Source organism: Gossypium hirsutum, chromosome A09, assembly GCF_007990345.1.
Source record: "Gossypium hirsutum isolate 1008001.06 chromosome A09, Gossypium_hirsutum_v2.1, whole genome shotgun sequence".
NCBI classification, from domain to species: domain Eukaryota; kingdom Viridiplantae; phylum Streptophyta; class Magnoliopsida; order Malvales; family Malvaceae; genus Gossypium; species Gossypium hirsutum.
In genome coordinates this window covers 19382159-19398841 of record NC_053432.1, presented here as the reverse complement: position 1 = coordinate 19398841, position 16683 = coordinate 19382159, and positions in this window count along the sequence as shown.

The window sequence follows — 16683 nt, the reverse complement described above, 5'->3', positions numbered from 1 at the left end:
TTTCGATGCTTCGACGCTATCGATCTGATCCATCACACATAATTAGCCCATCAGAGGTTGAAATTCAAGACGATATGAGCTATGAAGAAGAACCGATGCGTATCCTAGGTCGTGAAGTGAAGGAGTTGCGAAACAAAAGAGTTCCGCTAGTAAAGGTGTTATGGCTCAAACACAGGATCGAGGAAGCTACTTGGGAGACCGAGAGCTCGATGAAAGAGCGATACCCAAACCTATTCACCGGTGAGATTTTCGGGGACGAAAATTTCTTAAGTGGGGGAGAGTTGTGACAGCCCAAAATTGACCCTAGTCGGGAAGTGGTTTCGGGACCGCTAAACCGAGTCACAATAATAATTAGATGTTATATCCTATGTTTATTTCATGTGAAAGTGCATGTGTGAAAATTTCATGCTTTGATTTTGCCAATTGTGAGTGAAATTTTGAAATGTGACTCATGTGAAAATTTTTGCAAATGCTATAGGCTAATTTGTAGTGGCCAAATAACTTATAGTATGAAATAGGTGGATTTGCATGTCAAATTTCCCACCTTAAAACAAGGTGGCCGGCCATGATGGGCATGATGAGCAATTGTGCAATTTTTTTTTTGGAAATTATGGCATAAGTATGGCACAAATAAAATATGTTAATTTGTGTCATAAAATGTTGGGATAAAACAAATAAAATAAGGGGCATGGGCATAAAATAATGAAAAGGAGTATGGTGAATACAAAAAAAAAAAATGTGTGTGTAGTTGTTTGTTCCCCCCATTGCCGTGAGCTAAAGAAAAGAAAGGAGAGAATTTTTGTTCATCCTTTTCTCATCTTCATACTTGCCGAAACTAGAAAGAAAAACAAAGAAAAAAATTTCTCATCCTTTGGTTCATCCTTGGCCAATAATTTTAAGGAGGAAGGAAGAGGAAAGGTGAAGAGGTTCGGCCATGCATGTAGCTAGGCTAAGGTATGTTTGATGATGTTCCATGAGATGCATGCATGTTTTAGTTGTTAGCTTGAGTTCTACCTAGCCCATGGTCTAAATCTTGCTATGTGATGGAAATGACACTTGACCATGGATGCATCATTCTTGGTTGATGTTTGATGTGGTGGTGATGAGACATGAGGATGAGTTAAGATTTGACCTAGGTAGAGGTTGTGTTAATGCCATTGCATGCTAAATATGAAGCTTGTTAATGATGCATGTGATGATGACTTGATGATTCTTGAACCTCCTTTTTAGCATTTTTGAGTGAACACATATGTGCATTGGTTGCTAAACGAAGAAGAATCGGTTAGCAAGTTGTGTGCTAAGGCCGAATGTAACTTTTACATGTTAATGAGCAATGCATGTGTTAAATCGATGGGAAGGGAGAGGATGCTTTACTAGTGTGTATATGTGTGTATTAAGTGTTGAAATCGGCCCCAAAAATAGACATGCATATTCGGCCAAGGAGGAAAAAATTAGCTAATATGTTGTGTTGATGCATGATTTCACATGTATGTGACTTTAATGTCTAATGTATAAATATGGGCTAAGTGCCTTGTGTTCATCTTTTCGATGCCTAAATGATGAAATCAATTTATTTGTTTAATTAAGCTCAAGAGCAAAGGGGAAATAGATCCGATAAAGGGAAGGAAAAAGTGGTCGAATAGTTAGCGGAATCGTTCGACAACACCCGAGGTAAGTTCTTGAGTAAGAGAGCTTAAATTATGATGTGATTAGATCATGTTTTAAGCAAATTAAAATCATGCTCTTTGTGTGGCTATTGAGCCGAATTTGCAAGAATGATAAATGTCTTGTGTTTGAGTTTTGCTAACGAAAATGAAATACGAATGGGCCATGATTTATTGTTAAATGTGCATGGTTATTTGAATGATGTCCGGGCTAAGTCCCGAAGGCTTGTGCTAAGTGACAATATCTGGACTAAGATCCGAAGGCATTTGTGCGAGATACTAATTCCGGGCTAAGCCCGAAGGCATTTGTGCGAGATACTAATTCCGGGCTAAGCCCGAAGGCATTTGTGCGAGTTACTAAATCCGGGTTAAGTCCCGAAGGCATTTGTGCGAATTACTATAACCGGGCTATGTCCCGAAGGCATTTGAACGAGGAGCTATATCCGGTTAAATTCCGAAGATTTTTGGTTCTCCAGCTATCGGACTCGGGATCTTGAAGTCGAAGTCGCCCACACTATCAAAGGCTCTTTTGGGTACTCTTTTGGTTGAACTTTGATATGGCATGTATAGGACGACCCATTGTTGTTTTTCGAGTACTTTATGTGATGTATAAGTTTTGGATAGCCATGCGAAAATGGCTTATATGTGTTTGAGTATAATGTTATAATCATTTGGTGTGGATATGCTTGACAAGGATTGGCCACGGGGATGGTTAATCACTTTCATAAATTGTGCCATTTATGCAAAAAGGGCTAGTTGAATCATGGAAACCATGAAATAGGTAAAGCCCACCTTAAAGGCAGATGCTGACAGCAGCAGTGACATAGATTTGGAAAATCACTAAAAATAGTAGGAATGGAATTAAATAGTGAATAAATTATGTAAACAAACCTTGAAGAATCTACTTTCATAGGAAAGTAACAAAACAATCATATGGACAGTATGTTAAGAGATATTCAGGTTCTCGTGAGACAGGGCCAGAACGGGTTCTGGATTCCTTGTTCCGAATTTGGAAATTGATTATAAATTAACCAGAGATAATTAGGAGTCATACCATATATTTATAGATTCCTCTCTGAGTCTAGTTTCTATAGAAATAAACGGCATCAGTATTGGAGCCCTGTACAAGGAGATATCCAAGTCGTAATGCGCAAAGGTCAGGGTAGTCGATTCCTGTAACATGGGAGACTTTAACTAATAAACTGTACTAATTGGCCCGATCAAAAATTCTAGAAAAAAATATGTAGATGAGCATATGAGTCTAGTTTCTGGGAAAAATCACGAAACTGATTTTCGAGTTGTGAAGCTCAAGATATGATTTTTAAAGCGACTAGTACACAGATTGGGCAGTGTCTGGAAATTTTTCAAAGTTTGTTAACACCTCGTGTTCGACTCCGGTGTCGGACTCGGGTTCGGGGTGTTACACAAACCATAGATCCATGTGTAAGGAACGTATCAGGGTGATAAAAGGTTTTGAAATTACCGAAACTTCAATCTAAGTAGACAGAAACGCCTAGGCAACGGGAAGCCTGAACCACTATCGAACCAAGCTGCAACCTTTCCAATGTCGGCCTCTACGTAGTCCACCCAATTGATAATGAACGGTAGAAAAATCTCAGAAACTATTTCAGTGATTTTTATGCTTGACGGCTGCTAGACCCTTTAGCATAGTTTCGGGCTTATTCATATATTATCTCTTTAGGGTTTTTACCCTTGCCATATATAACACCCTTTTAATTGGTATATCTTTTTAATGAATATTAATTCATTAAAATTAATCTGAACATAATAGTCATCATTAAAATAAATATAATAATGTTTAACCGAAAATTATAATTATAGTAATTATAATAAAGATTTCGGTAAACTATATTTATTTAAACTTATATAGGAACCAAATTCATATACTAATGAAATTATGTTTTGATTATGTGTACAACATCCATGTACGTATAGTATGTTCAACAATTTGATTGCCCAATTAAATTAATTCTATAATTAATTTAATTCATCTGACAATCAGAATACAATACCAACTATGTTTTACTCTGTTCATTTCAACCATAGGGTGTGACCCTATAGGTTCTTGTAATGTTAGCAGTAATATTAGAACGATTCTAATGTTACAAATAATGAGTGGCATCTAACAATGCATCATTGCTACCTAAGTTACGAGAAGTCATGATTCGACATTGTGACAGCCCTAATTTGACCCTAGTCGGAAAGTGGTTTCAAGACCACTGAACCGAATCATAAAAATAATTAACCGTTATATTCCATGCTTATTGTATGTGTACATGCATGTGTGAAAGTTTCATGCTTTAATTTTTTCATTTGTATGTGAATTATTAAATAAGACTTCGGTGAGACAATTGGGAAAGATGATAGGTAAAATTAAAAGTGGCCTATTAATGCATGTCATAAAAAAATTGGATTTGCATGTCAAATACTCATTTTTTTGTTTATGGTAATCGGCCATAATGATGGTGTTGGGATAATATATGTTTATTTAAGTATTATAATATGATATGGAATTATTTTGTAATAAAAATAATTAGTAAAATAAGGTAAAGATAATAAAAATAAGGGAGACTCATCTTTCTTTCTTCATTGCCGAAATTGAGAAAGAAAATTTTGAAGGAGAAACCACCAAGGCATTCGGCCATGGCTATCCTAATTTAAAGGTATGTATAGTGATTTTTATTTTAATTGATTATGAGATTAAATTGATAAGGGCTTAGTATAGTTAACCCATGGTTTGAATTCATGAATCCTTGATCATATAGCCATTCGACAAGTAGATAAATTTGTGTTAATTTGATAAGTTTTTTTTAGAAGATGTGGTTTATATGTTAAAGTAGCTTAAATGAATAAGTTGAATTCATGGTTGGGAGGTGTGAATTGAAGTTGCCGTATGTATATAGATATATGCATTTTAGAAAGAAAATTTTATGTTATTTGAATACTTTTATATATGTGCATTCGGTCATTGGGGGTAATTAGATGAATTTAAAATGTTGTGGTTGTTTATAAGATTCGTTGAAATTTTTGTGGTCCTTGCCGAATACATGTTTAGTTAAGGAAAAATTTCTAAAGTGTTTAGTTAATTAGTAAATTAATGGTGTGTGTGCACAAATTATGTGAATTATAAAGGTTGTATGAATACTTAAAAGATGTACATGAATTTGGTTTAATTGATCCAATTATGTTAGGGGAATAGGAATAAATATCGGGTTGATGAGCTATATAAATATATATATGTATATATATATTCGGCTATATATATATAGATTTGATGTGTATGTGAACTAGATGTTTAATGGATATTCGGCTAAAAAGGAGTTAAAGGTTAAGTCATAAGAATTTTGGGTGATATTTATATTTGGACATTAGGGTTACATGTACTTTGGTTATGTGAGTTATGTGTTAAGTAAGCTATTTATTTGATATGCATATTCGGTCATTGTTCGGCAAGACTGAAACCTATGTGCAATTTGCTACAATTGATCATGAAATGAAATTGTATATGAAAGCTAAGTTTGAGTGTTTAGGGTCGAATGTGGCATATAATATATTAAGGCATGCTATAAATATATATGTGTGTTTACGTGCTTGTGCATAAAATGAGTAATCGATTAAATTGTGTTAATCACATATAGGTATATATATATGCCTTATGTAAGTACCTTGTGACATAGAGACATTCGGTTATATATATATTATATATAGTTAAATTGTGATTATGGTAACCATGACTAGTTGGTTGTTGAATGTTTTTAATTAGAAGAAGGTTATAAGTTGAGCTAATGTTAAAAGAAAATTTTGAAAAGATGCATAGTTCCGAATGTGTTTGAATGTAACTTACAAAGTACATAAATTTGAAAATGAAATGGTGATAGACTTAAAGTGGACAAATGATACAAATAAATTGGTTTTTGAAATGTATATGGTTGTCGTATGTATGTGTTTGATTGAGAATCAATTTGTTTGATTTAGCTCAAGAGCTTAGAGAACCAAAGCTGGATAGGGGAAAGGAGAAAGTAACCGAATAGCCGTTGAAATCGATCGACAACATCTGAGGTAAGTTTTAAGTAGTTTCCTTTAATATATAATTGATGATGCCTTTATAAGAATATAGTAGGTGAATTGCGATCTTTGGCTTGCACTTGAATAAAGTTGTATATTAGATAATGCATGTATATGACTTATAATCTGATGGTCACTTTAAGTTTAAGGTTAACTGGTGAAAAGAATGAGTGATATGAGATATAACTCCTGAGCTAAAATGTGAATGATGATGTGCATATTGAGTTTATATTTGAATGTAATATATGACTATTAAGTGATAAGATGACTGAGATGTGTTAAAATATGACCAAATATATATGAGATTGGAAATATATCCAGACATGAGGTCCGCAGGCTATATGCTGGAAATATATCCGGACATGAGGTCCGCAGGCTATATGCTGGAAATATATCCGGACTTGAGGTCCGCAGGCTACGTGCTGGAAAAATATCTGGGTTAAAGACCCGTAGGCTTACGCTAGTAATGTATTCTGAGCTCTAAGACTTGACAGAACCGATGCCAGTAAGTTAAGTAAAATTGCGACTTCGAATGTCCGTGGTAAACATTGTTGTGTAAGTATTATATATTTTACATATTAAGGTTCGTGTTATGTGCTCATATTTGAATTGAATTCTAAGTGATTTATTAGTATCAAAGAAAGATATATATATGTGTGTGAATGAATTTGGTGTTTGAGGATAAGACAAGGATACAATTGGTCAATGTAAGTCATCATATGAAAGTATGTAACTAAAAGTATAGTATAAGCTATGTAGATAGTGAAATATGTGCTAGAAGTTTTCTTGTGTATACATACATAGATAATCAGCTAATAGGTTTTATAACTACTGTACTGGTGTATATTTGGCCAAGTGAATTACAATTAGAATACGAGTTTTGTGATATTCAATGTTCAATTTTAATGACAAGTTTTAATAGTATGAATTGCTTAAAACTTACTAAGCCTCGAAAACTTACTCTGTTTCTTATTTCTCTGTTTTATAGATTGTTAATTTTGGCCACCGTCTCGGGGATCGTCAGCAGTTCTTCATACTATCAATCTTTTTGGTACAGTTATATTTTGGACTCGATATGGCATGTATAGGTTAGGCTGTTGACAAAATATGTTTTGTAATTGTAAATATTTCGGCCATATAAAAATGTCATATATATAACTCAAGGTTCGGTATATGTTCAACTCGATTTCTACTTTTATTGCTAAATTTTGTGAATGAAAAATTAAATGTTTAGCTCGGTGATACCTTATAGCCTAAACCAGCGATCGGACTCTGGCTAGGGGTGTTATAGACATAACCTTTTGTGATTAACCTTTCATGCATTAATCCTTAAGTCCTATATCTTTGGAATGGACACAAGTCATGGAATAGTCACACTTGCATAGTCCATCCCATGTTTCTTGATACCTTAAGTGAACTATGATACACAAATAAGTATGACATCTCATATCAACTTATTTGAGCATGGCCCTGCATTTCTAGTCTCACTCAATCAAGTGGCCTAAGATATTACTCCCATTATGTAGGAGGGGCTTATCCTATATTGATCAACCATATCCCTCTACATAGATTGTGGTATATCCAACATCAGTCTTTATAGAACAACCAGTTACAATGTTCATTTGACTATATCAAAATATACAACTCACGATGTTGGGATAATGATGATCTCAAGTATGAGGATCATATACATATTAATCACTATGAGTAATGTTGTGACAATTACATAATAATCCAAGAAATATACTCATAGTAGGTTAGTCCAATATGTTGTTCTCTAACACACATATTCATGCATTGATTTTGACACTCCATATCAATGACAACTCTTTATCATCAATCAACTACATGTTACTCTTAATGCATTATTGTTGTCCTAGCCAACAATAATACTTGACTAAGGATCTTTTAAGAATAATCATATTATTCTCAGGACATTATTATAAAACAGTTTATTTATGTACACAGAAAAGAAACTGAAATAATGATGGCAACGCCTTATATCAATAAACATGATAAATCAAGTATGTTATTACAACCATCTCGTGATTGATCTTTGGGCATACTCTTACAATCTCCCACTGGCACTAAGACCAATCACTCATATATCTAATACCTAGTGACTTAGTGTGACGATCATGCTTCTATTGTGTCAGAGGCTTGGTCAAGGGATCAGCAATGTTATCATCTGTAGGTACTCTACATATCTCTACATCCCCTCGATCGATAATCTCTCGAATAAGATGGTAGCGTCTAAGTATATGTTTAGATCGCTGGTGAGATATGGGTTCTTTAGCTTGTGCAATAGCTCCATTATTATCACATCGAAGTTCTATAGCATCTAATATGCGAGGCACAACCCGTAGTTCAGTAATGAACTTCTTGATCCAAACAGCTTCTTTCGCTGCCTCACTAGCTGCAATATACTCGGCCTCTATTGTAAAATTGGCTGTTGTACTTTGCTTTGAACTCTTCTAGCTCACAGCACCACCATTAAGGCAAAACACAAAACCTGATTGCGATCGAGAATCATCCTTGTCGGTTTGGAAGCTGGCATCAGTGTAACCTTTTACACTTAACTCTTCCTCACCTCCATATATTAGGAACGTATCCTTAGTTCTTCTCAAGTACTTAAGGATATTCTTGACTGTGGTCCAGTGACCTTCACCGGGATCTACTTGGTACCTGCTCGTCACACTTAAGGCATATGAGACATTTGGATGAGTACATAACATGGCATACATGATAGATCCAATAGAAGAAGCATATGGAATTTTACTCATGCATTCTCTCTCTTGTGGAGTTGAAGGACACATTTCCTTCGAGAGTGAAATACCATGTCTCATAGAATCCTCTCTTAGATTCTTCCATATTAAACCTTTTCAATACTTTATCTATATATGTACCTTGACTTAGACCTAGTAGTCGTCTTGATCTATCTCTATAGATCTTGACTCCTAAGATGTAAGTGGCTTCGCCCAAGTCCTTCATAGAAAAACAACTTCCTAACCAAGCTCTTTGATTGCATCGTTAAAACGAAGATTCCAACTTCGAGAAGCTTGCTTTAATCCATAAATGGATCTTTGTAACTTACATATCTTTCCAGCATCCTTTGGATTGACAAAACGTTCAGGTTGTGTCATGTACACATCCTCTTCAAGTTTCCCGTTAAGGAAAACTATTTTGACATCCATCGCCAGATTTCATAATCATGAAATGCAGCTATGGCGAGCAAGATCCTGATGGATTTAAACATAGCTACAGGAGAAAAAGTTTCATCATAGTCAACACCATGAATTTGACGAAAACCTTTAGCGACTAATAGCCCCTTGTATGTTTGTACATTACCATACATGTCCGTTTTCTTTTTGAAAACCCACTTGCACCCTATAGGTTTAACCCCTTTGGGTGGGTCAACCAAAGTCCATACTTGGTTTTCATACATGGAATCCATCTCAGATCTCATGGCCTCGAGCCATTTCTCAGAGTCTAGGCTCGCCACCGCTTCTTGATAAGTCCTAGGCTCATCTTGATCTATAAGAAGAATGTTACCATGCATTGTAATGAGAAATCCATATCTCTCAGGTTCATGGCGATCTCTTAAAGATCTACGCGGTGGTTGTGTTTCTACAGCAGTTACTTGTTCCTCAATTTCTTGTGGAATTTGCTGTTGTTCTATCTCTGGTTCAGTGGTATCTTGTGATTCTCGAATTTCTTCAAGTTCAATCTTTCTCCTACTTCCTTTTCTAGAAATAAATTCTCTCTCTAGGAAGACACCAGTCTAAGCAACAAACACTTTGTTCTCAGTGGGATTAAAGAAATAATATCCTTTGGTTTCTTTCGGATACCCTACAAAGATACACCTTTCAGATTTGGGTTCAAGCTTAGTAGACGTCTGACGTTTAACATAAGCTTCGTAACCCTAAATTTTCATAAAAGACATACTGGGACGTTTCCCAGTCCACATCTCATACGGCGTCTTTTGAACCGATTTAGATGGAACACGATTTAGTGTGAAAATAGTTGTTTCAAGTGCATGTCCCCAAAAGGAAGTCGATAGATCAGCATGACTCATCATGGATTGAACCATGTCTAATAGTGTAACACCCCGAACCCGAGACCATCGCCGGAGTCGAACACGAGGTGTTAACAGACTTCAAACCACTTATTGACATTTTCCAGACAAGCTGTCAATCTGCGTACTAGTCGCTTTAAAAATAATATCTTGAGTTCTGAAACTCGAAATCCAGTTCCGTAAATTTTCCCTGGAACTAGACTCATATACCTATATGGTAGAATTTTTGTAGAATTTTTGGTCGGGCCAATTATTACATTTTATTAGTCAAAGTCTCCCATGTTACAGGGATCGACTACACTGACCCTTGCGCATTACGAATTGGATATCTCCCTGAACAGAGGTTCAATACTGATTTCGTTTGTTTCTATAGAAACTAGACTCAGAGAGGAATCTGTACATATATGGCATGACTCCTAATTATCTCTGGTTAATTTATAATGAATTTCCAAAGTCGGAACAGGGAATCCAGAAACCGTTCTGGCCCTGTCTCACGAGAACCTGAATATCTCTTAACATACTGTCCATATGATCATTTCGTTACTTCTATATGAAAATAGACTCATTGAGCCTCGATTACATAATTTATTCATCAATTAATTCCACTCCTACTATTTTTAGTGATTTTTCAATCTCACGTCACTGCTGCTGCCAGCATCTGTTACGAAAGCAACTATGCCCATTTCGTGATTTCTCCTTGATCTAACTAGTAATTCATCATACATATCACAAATTATGATCATGACTAGCCATGCCAAAGGCTAATCATTTTCAAACATCCCCCTACTACACTATTGCCATATCATGAATTTTAACACCAAAAATAATCAACCATGACATATGGCATAAAAAAAAAGGGGGTCGAATTACCAAGGCTTACGACCTAACGTTATAAACCAAACCCAACCGACATTTATGCCATTTTCGCATGGCTAAAAGTTTACATACCAAAGTTCAAACACAACATAATAGCCTATACATGCCGAAATGTTCTCCTAAGCCGACTAAGAAGAAAGTACCAAAACTTGCTAGCCGGTGTGATGACTCCAATGACGGCCCGATCACGCAAAAAGAGTCGAGTCCAAGAAACCTAAAATAGGTGACAAGGAAACACCGAGTGAGTATATAACTCAGTAAGTCATAAGCAATGCACTACCATCCATTAACAACATTATCACAAGAGGAAACAAAATGGAACGAGGCTAGTTACTCCATCCATACCGAACCATACCATAGTTCCTTAGACCTATCGGTTCAATCTCATACCAAGTCATGCATTCACATTCCATATACTAATCAATAGGATATTTGAGGCATTTTCATACATCATTTTATTTTCGTTACAATCATACAACTAAACGACCTTTCACCTATTCCACGATAAATCTTATGTACGTGACTTCAATTATAATTGTCACATAGGTTCAAACTTACCAAGCTCAACTCCAATTATAAACATAGCGCCTATTGGCCATGAACTCAAGGTACTTACCCGATCCGCTGTCCGTGATCAACTCAATAATGTCGCACACTTAGTGCCCATATGATTCAAAAATATATATTAAGTCTGCACACTCAGTGCTATATAATCAACTAGCACACTTAGTGCTATATAATCAAACTCGCACACTTAGTGCTACATAATCAAACTCGCACACTTAGTGCTATATAATCAAACTCGCACACTTAGTGCTGTACAATTTAAACCCACACACTTAGCACCAATCTCATGATCACAAATGTTTATACCCGCACATTTAGTGCCGAGATCAACAACTCAATACATCTCACCTCTTTTCTTTTCATTCAACACTTTCATCACCACATACATACATGTATATATATATTTATCATTCCATTCAGCGTCATTACATAGACGTTATGACCATTTAAATTAATACAAACTATATGCTTAATGACTTACTTTGTGTTGGGTAAGACGGTTCCAACTCGGTTACTCGATGATCTTTTCTTTGCCCTTGCTTGCCTCTCCACCTTTAGCTTCTTGAACTAAATCGATAAATTAACTAGTTTAACCATCTTGCTAAACATTCATACTTCAATTACACATGCATATGTATGTTTGTATATTCGGCAATGACAATGGTAATTTAGCAAACCTTAATTTAACTTATAATTGTTCATAACACATTTAAAGCATCCACTCCATTCCATCATTTTAAAGCACATACATTACTCAATATTATCCAAGTTCACATTCGGCATTTTCACAAATACACATGCCGATTTCATTCACTCATCTCTAATGTTAATTAAGAAATGCCGAATGTCACCAACTAAATGGCATACACACACTCACATGCATAAAAGTCATCCACACCTCCTATAGCTCATTCGGCATTCACAAAATCATACCATTACAATTCATGTACAATACCGAACCTTTAGACATTCAAACATCTACCCTATTCTTTTCAAATCATCTAAACGGCAACACTCACATTCTAGCATTTAAATACAAAACATTTATTCAAGTAACTAAGCAAGTCCAAGTTCGGCTATTACACATATAAATACTATCAAATTAAATTTTTAACTAGATCAAACATCTCTCATCAACATTTATTCATTAAAACATAAAGAAAATAATCAAATCTCCTCATTAACCACCATGGCCGAATGCTCCATTCACCACCCAAATCCAAATTTTTAACATGGGCAAAGTAAGGAACTTAGTAACTAACTTAAAATAAGCTAAAATTTCAAAATCTAACATGAATTACTAACCTTGTTTTAAGCTTAAGATGGCCGAATGCTATATCCCTTTTCTTCTTTAAAGTTCGGCTACTAAGGGAGAAGATGAAACCAACATTTTGTCTTTCTTTTGTTTTTCTATTATCCTTTCTTTTTCTTTTCTTTAGCTCACGACCATGGGGGGGAAACAACCACACATTTTTTTGTTTTTATTTCTTTATTACCCATACTCCCTATTTTATTTTTTTCTAACATACCTCACTAAGCCAACATGTTCCCAACATGTTTCCACTCATAGCATGGCCGGCCACTAGCTCAAATTTTGGGTAATTTGACATGCAAACCCATCATTTTCATAACATGCATTAATAGGCCACTTCACATTTGCCTAGCACATTTCTAAATTTTCTCACATAAGTCCTATTTAATAAAATTCACTTACAATTAACAAAATTCAAACATGAAATTTTCACACATGCATATATACATATAATAAACATCAAATATGATGGCTAATTATTAGTATGACTCGGTTTTGTGGTCCCGAAACCACTCCCCGACTAGGGTCAATTTTGGGCTGTCACAAATAGAGTTCGATTTCTTCTCTCAGAAACTCCATTCCATTCCATTGTTCAAAAACAAATGAATCTAAGAGACCATCTTTACGGAGTTTGGATATGCGTTTCTCACTTATGTGGTGCAAACGACAATGCCAAAGATAAGTTTGATTTGAGTTATTTATTTTAGATCTTTTAGTATTTATGTTGTAAATGGGATTCATTTAATCTAAAATGTAGAGACCATTAATCAATTGTGTCGAACCATAGAAAACATTATTGAGATAAAAGGAACAACAATTATTCTTAATTATTATCTCAAAACCAATTTTGTCTAAACAAGAAATTGAAATAATATTTTTAGTCAAACTGGGCGCAAAATAACAATCCTCTAAAATTAAACCAAGTCCACTAGGCAAAGATAAAGTATATGTTCCCACAGCTAATGCAGCAACTCTTGCTCCATTTCCAACTCGCAGGTCCACATCTCCTCTAGCCAAAGTCCTACTCCTTTGTAGTCCCTGTACAGAAGTACAAATATGAGAACCACAACTAGTATCTAATACCCAAGAAGTAGTAATTGATAAATTAATATCAATAACATAAATACCTGAAGCAGACGTTCCGCTTGCTTTGGCCTTCTTGATTTCCTCAAGATAGACAGGGCAGTTCTGCTTCCAATGTCCAGTCACACCACAATGAAAACAGTTTCCTTCCTTAGACACCCCCCTTTAGGTTCTAGTGCAGCCTTTCCTTTTCCAACATTGGGCTTACCTTTGCCCTTAGGCTTTGTCGGGACTTTGGCCTTTCCCTTGCCCTTATTGTTACGGACCATCAGTATGGGCTTGGGTCCAACCTTTTTCATGTTGCCTTCAGTAGTTCGTAACATGCTAAGCAATTGTGGCAGAGTCTTGTCAATTTCATTCATATTGAAATTGAGGACAAACTGGCTGTAGCTATTTGACAACGATTACAGAATAACATCAGTGGCCAACTCTTGGCCCAATGGAAACCCAAGCTTAGACAGGCTTTCAATATAACCAATCATCTTAAGGACATGAGGCTCTATTGGGCTTCCTTCAGCCAGCTTACATTGGAATAGGGCTTTAGAGATATCGAACCTCTCTTGCCTTGCTTGCCCTTGATATAGTTCTTTCAAGTGCTCGATCACATCATAAGCAACCATATCCTTATGTTGCTTTTGAAGCTCAGGATTCATAGTGGCAAGCATAAGACATCCAACATCTACCATATCATCGAGATGCTTCTTGTAAGCATCTTTATCAACCCTCGAGGCATTAGTAGGTGGTTCATCAGGAAGTGATTTTTCAATGACATATAATTTCCGTTCTTGTTTGAGGACAATCCTCAAGTTACAGAACCAGTCAAGAAAGTTCAAACCATTCAATTTGTCCTTCTCAAAGACCAATCGCAATGAGAGTGTATTAGTGTTTGCAGCCATAATATATCTACAACAATAAAATATACGTGTGAATAAATTTACCAAGTTTATATCAATCATTAAAAGGACCTTATTATATGATGTTTCCCACTATTCTATTTCAAAATTAATAACCCTCATTTATTAATTTCGGAAAGACTTTCTTGAAAGTATTTCTAGTGGGTCAAGGATCCATATTTCACCTCTTCTTAAGTCAGCTTTGGCTTTACTCTCAAGATTATGGTTATTTAGGTAAGCAACACTTGCTAATTACATCATATGTAACTCCTACAATTTGGTGAACAACTCTTGTTCTAATCATCTTATGATTTATCCAAATTACTTGCCTCTAGGTTTCTAATCCTATTAGAGTAACCTAGTTAAGTCATTAACCAATTTTTAACCAGTGAATATCACTTGTTTATTCTTCGCCTTTAACCAAGATAAATACTAGTACTTCGCTTTGGCAAAACCTACATAGTATTGATTGAGGCCCTAACGAGGGCATATATTGGAAGGACATGTTGACTTAATATTTTAATAGAAGGATTTTATTAGAGTGTTACATCTCACCAATTATGGTCTACTTTAGTCCATTTAATCTTTTAATTGATCTCATCAATTAATGGGGTTTATTATTACCAAATTTACATGCTTTAGACATCCATAGCATCTCATACATGAATAAGTAAAGGAATAAATAAATGCAATAGTTATAGCCCATAAACTATGGTGGTTCAACCCAAGCCAATGGGAAAACCAAAAAGGAACCTAAAGGTGTAAGCCGTTTCACAAGCTGTCGATCCAGACTAGTCAGCCCATCTTCCTTCTCGTTTAGTCCATAGCAACTTTTACAAATTACAAAATTCAGAAACTCATTTTACATACGAGGGAGTAAGATGAGAAGAGAAATACAAAAGAATAGTAGTAAGGCACGACACGCAGGCTGTATTTATAAAATTAAAACCTTTTATCAAATGGGTCATCGGGCTATAACTATGCACTTCAAACACCGTGCATTTCAAAAATAGCATATATCATTCAACGTTTTTCTCAAGTAAAATATTAAAAAATCCTTTCAACCTTTTTATGGCCCATTAAGTTTTATTTATTACAAAACATACTGGAAGATGATGGGGATCTGAGGCGGTCGAAGGGAGCGGGCCGAAGGCCCGCGACCGTAGGGGTATGGACCCGCTGTACGAACCGTATACCCTAGTCGAATGAAACCTCACGATTTGATAACTTTTATCAACAGAATAGTGTTTTTAGGATTTTAATCCTTGAGGTTTCATATCGGAACAACCCTTTGTTCCACTGGCCAATAAACTCTTACTGGAAATTGTAAAATCACCGCCACATTATAATAGATTTATTAAGGTTTACAGTAATAACATAAAATTGAATAGGCCAGAACACCATTTAATCACTTATCGAAAGGAACAGTTATCAGATTCTACTTAAACGATTTAAACAGAAAAACATAATAAAATTGAAACATGCATCTCATACAATTTCATCACCCAAGTATTTAAACCCAAGTCCGTATCACACAAGTGGCTCTGATACCACTATTGGAACGCCGGTGCCTCTAAGGCGCAACGAAAAAATAAAATATTAAAGATATTCCGGCGATCCAAACCATGGATCCATGTGTAAGGGTGATAAAAGGTTTCGAAATTACTGAAACTTCAATCTGAGTAGATAGAAATGCCTAGGCAACTGGAATCCTGAGCCACTATCGAACCAAGCCGCAACCTTTCCGATGTCGGCCTCTACGTAGTCCACCCAGTTGACAATGAACGGTAGAAAAATCTCAGAAACTATTTCAGTGATTTTTATGCTTAACGGCTGCTAGACCCTTTAGCATAGTTTCAGGCTTATTTATATATTATCTCTTTAGGGTTTTTATGTATGTAGGAGGGACTTATCCTATATTGATCAACCATATCCCTCTACATAGATTGTGGTATATCCAACATCAGTCTTTATAGAACAACCAGTTACGATGTTCGTTTGACTATATCAAAATATACAACTCACGATGTTGGGATAATGATGATCTCAAGTATGAGGATCATATACATATTAATCACTATGAGTAATGTTGTGACAATTATATAATAATCCAAGAAACATACTCAT